Genomic DNA, 9,321 nt, shown 5'->3' on the forward strand with positions numbered 1-9,321 from the left:
ATGATGTAGTAATACTAATAAAATAAACATTTCTAGGGAATAGTAATTTGTTTCATTTGAGGAAATCACTGTTGTTGTTGTTGTTATTGCTGTAGTAGTAGTAGTAGTAGTAGTAGTAGTAGTAGTAGTAGTAGTAGTAGTAGTAGTAATGTCTGCTTTCCAACCAAACCAAGCCCATCACTTGCAAATATATGCAACCTAGTTGCTTGTACCATTATAGTTGCTTTCATTATTGGTGCCTTATGCAGTCATCAACAAATAGAGACACTCTCAACTCTCACAATTTACTCAATGGAACATCAAGGATGTGAGAGCAAGAGGGAGCAAGCACTGGAATAATGTGAAATGAAAACCTTGCTCAAGGATGCAACATGCCACCCGATCCAAGAATTTAACTCTTGATCTTACGATTATGAGCCTTACACCCAATACACTAAGCTGTGTACTTCCACTGCACAACTAAGTACATGTCTGTGTACCTTGTATAGTTATTATTGAATGCAGTTTAAAATTTTAGCCAAGGTGCTATCAATGAGGTTGGTGTTTATTACTTGTAGTATGGTTGTAAACACTGGGTGATTGTTTGGGATAAACTATAGAAGCACGGTAGAGCCCAAATGTACACAGAAATGAAACCCTTTTGCATGCATTCACTCAATGGCTGAGTATAGCTGATTCCAGGATTTATGTGGTTATTATTACATTTAGGACATTATGATATGATATGAAGAAAATTTGGTTGCTATTTCTACAGGTTGAGTGAACACATAAAATAAATTCTTTTATTTACTTTCTTTATGTCTTGCCTAATCAGCTTTTATTTTTCTTTACTAGTTTCAGTTTGAGAGCTGCAGCCATTCTGGGGTAGCAAAAAGTTGTTCTACTACTTAACTGCTAGACTTCCACAGAGTCTTAACTAATTCAGTAGCAAACATGTGTTTCTGTGCATGTGTACATATACATACTTATACAAAGGTGCACCTTAATGTATGCTCAAATTGTGCAATTCTAGGCCAGGATATTTGAATAAGAACAATATCTTAACCTTTATGTCACTAACCATTCTAATTTAATGCATAATCTTTTGTGCTATTAGCCATCTAAATATTATGTTACTTGCTTCGCTTACATAACTTGATGTCCTGACCAACACAGTAAAATTGGCAGAATTGTTAGAGCATTGAATAGAATGCCTTGTGTATTTAATCTAGCTCCCTGCACTTTGAGTTCAAGGTCACCTTCGGTTTTCATCCTTTCAGGGTCATTTAATACTATAGTACCCCGTCAAGTACTAGAATTGATTCTTCTCTCTCTCTCTCTCTTTCTTTCTCTCAGAATTAGCCTGGTTGTGCTGAGTGAAGAGTCATGAGAAACTACTTACTACACACTTTTCTCAATAAATGGAGAAGGGTTGAGTGAGGGGCCATCAACTTTTCACTGAATATGCTAGGGGAACTGTTCACAAAGAGCCAGATGTGTAGTACAGTATGGAACAGAAATATAGAATTAAGAACGTGTGTGTGTATGTGTGTGTGTGTGTGTGTGTGTGTGTGTGTGTGTGTGTGTGTGTGTGTGTGTGTGTGTGTGTGTGTGTGTGTGTGTACATGTGTGTTCCCGTTCAAGCATTTGAACAGTTTGGGGTAAAATGTTAACCTACAGCTGAAAAGTAAGTATCACTTTCTATTACATGATGGAGTGTTTTACTGTAGAATTTGACATCTATCTGTAATACCAGTTTCTCCTGAAAAAATTCTAGCAAATGTTCAAATATTTAGAAACATCCACACATACACACTTACTCTCCCTTTCTCTCTCCCTCCTCTCTCTCTCTCTCTCTCTCTCTCTCTCTCTCTCTCTCTCTCTCTCTCTTTCTTTCATTCTTCAATCCATTTTTTTTGTTTTTCTAGCAGAGGTTGAATGATTTTTGCAAATTTAGATATTTGCACCTGAATTGTTAAAGCAAATAGTTTGGATGTTCTTCCTTCCATGAACTATTCAAAGATGAAGTGAATGTAGAGACTTAAATTTCATCTAGAATGACTAAAGAAGGATAACGCCTTGCCATAGGGTCTAAATACATATAACTGTTATCAATCATCAAATATTTTCACTGCATATTTAGCTTCTTAATTTCCTTTTTACTTTTATAATTTTTTTTTTTGCATACTATGAAACAGTATATTTTGATCTTTCTAGTCATTTCATTATAGATGTATCTCACTATATTTTACTAGTGGGCATCGTAAAGTTAAGATAAAGTTTGAACAAACCATATCCATAACCAGTTTTGATTCCTGGTTGTTAGTGTTTCACTTCATTTATAACATTAACATGTTTGACATATACAATTTCATTCTTTCTTCCTTGAAACTCAATAATACTGATTACAAGCCTCTCTACAGTCATTCAGCCTGCTGACCAAATAGAAGTCCTTGTTATATTTGTTGCCAACAAAAAGGTTTTGTTTTTTCATACAAAAGGCAGTGAGACATGAATAGTGAATAGAGAGGTTCTACAACAATTAGATGTGAAGTGAATGAATAAATAATAATAATAAGTTGATATGGTACCTCTGGTAGATGTAGGCCAAGAAACACTTGAGAGAATATGGTTAAATCATATCTGAAAATATTGATTTTCACAAAAACGATAGCTACCATAAGATGACATCAGATTACAATATATGTAGTTTAATGTTGTATTACAGACCTGTCTGTACCAGCATAGAATAAATGGATACTAAAACTATGTGAAGAAAACAACTAGGTTATTATTATCAAGCATATAATAGATAACTTGATATTCTATTAATTGGGTTTACTTCTGGTTTAGCTATTATTCAAATTGAAATTAAAAATTTCATCCATCGCATTATATGGTTTTAGTTTTATTGAAACTGTGTTTAACTTTGGCTGTTTATTCATATTTACACAACAGATTCAGAATTCAGTCATAACGGCAAAAAATTATTCAAATACTGATTTTTCTTTTTTTGTTGGAAGCAAAGGTGGATTATATTTTTTAACAGTCTGTCCATACAACACATTGTTTCATTCACCACCAATACCACCAACCATGTTTTCTGGTGTCTTTCAATTCTTTTTGAAGCATACTATAAATGAGAAGGGCATGCTAGCTTCTCACTCACATCATCTCCATTTTCTGAAGGAAACGAACACTGTGAATGGTCCCCCCACAACCCTCTTAAAGTGTAGTATAGCTGATTCTCAGGAAGTGTGTACATGAGAAAGAGAGAAAGACAGAGGAGAAGTAGAATCTATTCTGGTATTTGAATGGTAAAAATGAAACATAGTTTTTTTGAATGATAAAAAAAAGCATAGTTTACCTTGACAAAATTTGGACTTGGAACAGTTACTGCAAGGCTCTGACAATTCTGCCAAACATTCACATTAAAATGTTATTTCGTTTTGAGAATAATTAAAATCTATGATAATATTAGTCTCTGACATAACTATAGAAACACAAATTTTAGTGTTTGGATGAAATATGCATGTAGATCAGCCTAGTAGTTCACCAGTACTTATTTTTATCAAATCCCAAAAGTATAAAAAGAATTGTCTGGCAGGATTTGAACTGAGTTAATATTGTCTGTTCATCTTCTGGATAAGTAAATTTATAAAAGCACTTTACAAATGTTTGAATGATTTTACATAGATTGTTTCTTTTGCTTCAGGATAAAATGTAAATTATACCCTGAGAGTGGCATATTAAGTAGCAGTTGAAATAAAATTTTAGATATTTTACTTGCTACAAGTTACTGAAGTTTTAAGATATTTATGTCAGTTCTTTAAAACCCATCTTTATTTAGATGTAGGGAAATGAATTTTAGCTTTTGGGTGTTTAATCAGTTTTACTGAAAATATCACAGTTATTTATAAACATTATTAGTTATCACTATTTATGAATATATGCTTAGAAAACAATCATATGTACAAGGAAAATTATGTGTGTGTACACACACACACACACACACACACACACACACACACACACACACACACACACACACACACACACACACACACACACACACACACACACACACACACACTCACTCACACACACAGATCGAGAGAAAAACAGACATGAAAATTAATGTAAGATTGAATACAAAACTAAGTATAGCTGCAAATATAAAAAGTATTTGAAAGAAATACAAAGATAAAACCTATATATTCTAATTACATAAATGCTCTAACACATTAACACACTCATATATTTCATAGGTAGGTATTTTTGTTGTACTAAGTGAACACTGCAACCTACCAAAGATGGTAAATTTTCTTGTAATAATTCCATTTTTATATCATTGTCAACTGTCAAGAATTTAAATCCACTGTTCTTGCAGTATCATGATATAGAAATCTCTACCCTTGTTGTTATAGCACTATGTACTTTGACATAACAGTGCTGTCTCTCTTGGTGTAACAGTGATAAATACCTTTGTGTTACAAAGGTAATAACCATCTTGATGGAGTGATAATTGCATTGGTGTTATAAAAACACCTATCTATGTTGTCATAGTAATATGCATCTAGATATTATATATCAATCTTGGTATTATACTAATATCTGAATTAGTGTTACTGATATTGGCATTAGTATTATAGTGATATCAACTTAGGTTTTATAGTCATATCTACCTTGGTGTTATAGAGATTTATACATTGTTGTCAAAGTGACTGATTTCTATCTTCATGTTGCAATACATACCTTAGTGTTACGGTGATACCTGACTTATTTTAATAAAATTAACATAAGACAACGAGAAAATCTCTGTATGACTGTTTGACCTGCAATAACTACCTAATTCTCTGATATTTTTCTTGAAGTGTGAATAAACTATTTTGTTTCTGCATATGCTATTTGCATATACAGATTTCTAGTATCTAATATTCTTTAATAGTATGGAATCGTACGGAAGAAGTGGAAGATGATGGGCAAAAGGTCATATGGTCTTTACATTCTGAGTTCAAACCTCACTAAGTGAATAAAATAATACCTGTCAAATATAAAAAGTGATATAATTGGCTATACCTGTCCCCTCCTTGAATGTACACTGTTATGCCTTTGTCAGAAAAGAATCCCTTTTAATAATATATATTTACAAAATAACTTTCTGATATTTAAAATTCCTGTCTAAATGTTTGATTTGGATAGATTTGTTGCTAAATAACACACTTTATTTACTTTAAATGAATATCATTCACTGATATGTTCTGTATGGTTGTAGATATTTCTATATGCTTTAATTTTAATTTTGTTATATTCATGTGTGCGTATATATATATATATATATATATATATATATATATATATATATATATATATATACATGTATTTATATATACATATATGTATGTATATTTTTTTTTAAACATACTGAATTGGATGTTTTACATGCCCCATCAGTGTTAGATTCTTTTATCCTCACTCACTTAATTTGAATTTGAATTTTATTACATAATACTTCTTAGTTAATTCTTAACTATTAATCATCAGTCACCATCATCCAATTATTGTCCATCCTATAAAAAAAATTAAGCTGACTCTTTCATTGCAGATAGAGCTTTACTCACTTAGCTTTAATCTATCTTTGAGATTCCCATTATATATACACAGGATGAATATATTTGAATAAATATATTTAAATTTACAAGCATATATTCAGCTAAATTGTGAATTTTATTGATTTATATAAAACTTGGAAGAAATGTTATTGCATGCACGATTATATTGGCTATGTTATTCAATGGAATTTTTTTTTTTATGTTAGTCACTGAATTTTAAATTAAGATAGAATTCATTTCAAAGATATTTACTTAAAGATTTTTATTTAAGAGAGCTAACTGAAAAATTATTCAAAATAGTTTTTTAAAACATGAATCTACTTTTCAAATTGTTTTGATTCGGTTTTTCATTTTAGTTAAAATTTCCATATCACACACTTTTAAAGCTCTGCTTCTTCATTCGTAATTCATTATAGAGAAAAATAGACAACCGATATCTTTCTTGTCGACTGAAACAACACTGAGATATTTAATGGCCTTAGATTGAGAAGTACTTCTGATGAGTGTCTGTAGCTTGATCTCTTACCTCATTTAATACAACAACCTGGATGTTGTTTGCCTTTATCCAAATCTACTTTCTGCCAAAATTTGGGCTAGGTTTCCAATTTGAAGATAACTGCAAGCTCAGTTTCTTTACTTGTCATAAGCACTCCTCTTCTTCCTCTGGCTAAACCATAAAAATAACAATAACAGTTACAAGTACTCTTTTAGTTGTTATGAACTTTCAGAGAAACAAACAAGCTTGCTTGCAAATACAAATTTTGAACACTTCACCGGTTTGGAAGTTCAACTACGACATAACAGATGGATTTAGCTCCTCATAATCACCTTGTAAATACATTTCTTGTCACTTTGTGTGATGTCATGCCTGTGATTCATTGTTATTTGTGGTTTTTACAAATAAATTTTCAATCACCCTAAAATATCTTAGAAGCTTTAGAGTGGAGCCAGTGATGATGGTGGTAGAAATATTGCAACGCTGTATTGGAAAGCAGGGTGGATATTATAAAGGGAATTGAAAGAAGTGAGAAAATGATAAACAGAACAGATGTGCTTGGGATGAATTGCTCTGCTGGTGCAACAATTTTAAAGAACAAATAGTGTATTATGTAACATCTAAAAGATTCTGTGCCTATATAATTCCGTGATAATTAGTAAGGAATGAAGGTCAGTGATGAAAGAAATAGAAAAACTGTGTGAATGGATGACAGCATCAACATAATGATGTCTTAATTACATTCAGAGAAAGTCATAACTCTTTTTGAAGATTTAAAGGTAAAAAAAATTAATAACATGTTGAGGAAGAAATATTTATTGTTGCCTGATTGATTTTACAGGCTTGTACAGCATAAGGGTAAGTGATGAAACTGTTAAAGCTAACATGGAAGTGATAGGTGAGTTTCATAAGTTACTATTGGAAATTATTGACGAAAAGGCGCTCTCTGTGTTAACTCTCAGAGTTGATGTTCAATGTCAATAAAGATAGAGTTGTAATAGAAAAATTTCTTGACTATACATACACTAAAATGAAAAATATATACCTAACTCCATTTTCTCTGCCAGAAGCACCGGTATTAGCAAGCAGGGTAATACCTGAATAAAGAAAGTATCGTAACATTATCAGATCTTCTGAAGATCTGGTGTTTCATTGGGATTATGCAGTCATCTACATACTGATTAATACATGACATACTATTATTTGCTGTAAGTGTAAAGATTATGTAATCTATAAAGGGGCAGGTGTGGCTGTGTGGTAGGAAGTTTGCTTCCAAATGACTTGGCTCCAGGTTCAGTCCCAGTGTGTGGCACCTTGGGCAAGTGTCTTTTATTATAACCTCAGGCTAGCCAAAGCCTTGTAAGTGGATTTGGTGGACAGAAATTGAAAGGTGTGTGTGCCCCCTCTACCACAGCTTGACAACCAGTGTTAGTGTGTTTATTTCCCTGAAACTTAGCAGTTTGGTAAAAGAAACTGATAGAATAATTACCAGGCTTAAAAAATAAGTACTGGGGTTGATTCCTTCAACTAAAATTCTTCAAGGAAGTACCCCAGCATGGCCACAACCATATGGCTGAAACAAGTAGAAGAATAAAAAAGTAATGAAAAGACAAAATTGCATTATTGAACATGCTTGGTACCGAATAGCAACAAAGTGAACCATCAACTGGCTGCTAATATATGTGCGTATGTGTGTATATCCTTTGTTATACAATTTTCTTTATAATTTGCAATTTAACATTTTGATATTTTTTATCATTTTTTTTTTTTTTTGTTGAACATTAAAAGATGATGATGATGATGGCGACGATGACTCTTTGTATTTAGTTAGCTCTTTGCTTATTGGCAATATAATTTAGAATTTCTGCAATGAAAGAGGCTGGTTTATGATAATGAGATTTTTTTTCCTTCTTCTTCTTTGGACTGGACAAATTAGCTGATGGTAACTTACAAACTGATGATTCATTGTTAAGAATTCATTAACTAGGAAATATGAAATGATGAAATCTAAATTAAGCGGGTTTGGATTGGAAAATATAACATGGTTGAGTAAAAAAATAATTAAAATATGATTAAGATCTATAGATATACTCTGTAGTACATACATAGCATAGAAACAAAACGCAGTTAATGCACCAGTAATTCATTAATTATAAGTGTTCTAAGTACAAAGATAGGTTCTCTAACATCTCACAAGCATTAGAAAACATTAAATCTATTTATATGGCAACAAAAAATCAATTTCCCTGCATGGATCTATATGAAAACAGGAAATCTATTTTTTAGTATGGATCTTTATGAAAACATGAAATCCATTTTCATGTGTAGATCTACATAAAAACAAAAAATTTATATTCCAGTATGGATCTATATGATAGCATAAAATCCATTTTCCACTATGGATCTATATTATAACATGAAATCGATATTCTTTTATGGATCTGCATAAAAACTTGAACTCTGTTTATCAGCATGAATCTATATGAAAAGTTTAAATGAAGGTTTACATATTTGATGTTTGTGGATGTTAGAATTGGTAGAACCTTGGAGTAAAAATGCCTTGTATTTAATTATAAGATTTTAGGATGTGAGATGAAATCCCTACAAAATTAACTTTATCTTTTACCCCTCCAGAGTTAATAAGTACCAGTAATAAACTGAGAGTCAGACTATACTCATTTCTATAAATGTGCGGTTGTGTATAATATAAAACTTATATTTCATTAAACAAACCTATCTAGTTTTTGAAATAATGACTGACAGCAGTAAAAGAATAAAAGAATTAAGCAAATGAAAGCCCATATGTACTCATATTGAGCTTGTACTCATACGTACTCGTATTGACTTCTAATCAACCTCCCACTGAATGACTCCTGTTTATGTTATACTTTAGATTTTGAAGGGATTACACTTCCTGCCTGCATTTAAAAGTATGTGTTTTATGTATGCCAAAATCTTGGTATTAGTAATCAACAAATAGTGCATGAACCAGTGATAGGATCAGTATTGTTTAAATATGTGATGAGAATCTAAAAATAGTCTTCACTGGTGACCACTATAAATCTTTTTGTTAGTAAGTATGGATGATAATTTTGGACAGTTTGCTCTGATTTGAGATCATCACTGCAATTCATAAAATGGCTGTACTTCAGAATTTTATATCTGTTATGGTAGGAAGATAAAGAGGAGAGAGAGAGAAAGAGAGAGAGAGAGAGAGAGAGAGAGAGAGAGAGA

At 31.8% G+C, this 9,321-nt stretch overlaps 1 protein-coding gene and 1 long non-coding RNA gene across 10 annotated transcripts in view; one reads left to right on the top strand and one right to left on the bottom strand.

Annotated features, from left to right (window-relative positions):
* The window catches only part of LOC106871599 (tyrosine-protein phosphatase Lar), a 586,729-nt gene that overhangs the window by 63,283 nt on the left and 514,125 nt on the right, over positions 1 to 9,321 (top strand). The gene's annotated exons all lie outside the window — the stretch shown is intronic.
* Positions 1 to 9,321, bottom strand: part of LOC128248925 (uncharacterized) — an 88,629-nt gene that overhangs the window by 957 nt on the left and 78,351 nt on the right. The window contains exons 2-4 of one of the 3 annotated variants that reach the window (XR_008265082.1): positions 7,577 to 7,660; positions 6,118 to 6,258; positions 3,347 to 3,394 (exon numbers count right to left, since the gene is read on the bottom strand). This is a non-coding gene — a long non-coding RNA (uncharacterized LOC128248925). Of the gene's footprint in view, positions 1 to 3,346; positions 3,395 to 6,117; positions 6,259 to 7,576; positions 9,287 to 9,321 lie in introns of those variants that run through there. The other 2 variants (XR_008265081.1, XR_008265080.1) reach the window with 2 other exon arrangements.

This window comes from Octopus bimaculoides, chromosome 10, assembly GCF_001194135.2.
Source record: "Octopus bimaculoides isolate UCB-OBI-ISO-001 chromosome 10, ASM119413v2, whole genome shotgun sequence".
NCBI lineage: Eukaryota > Metazoa > Mollusca > Cephalopoda > Octopoda > Octopodidae > Octopus > Octopus bimaculoides.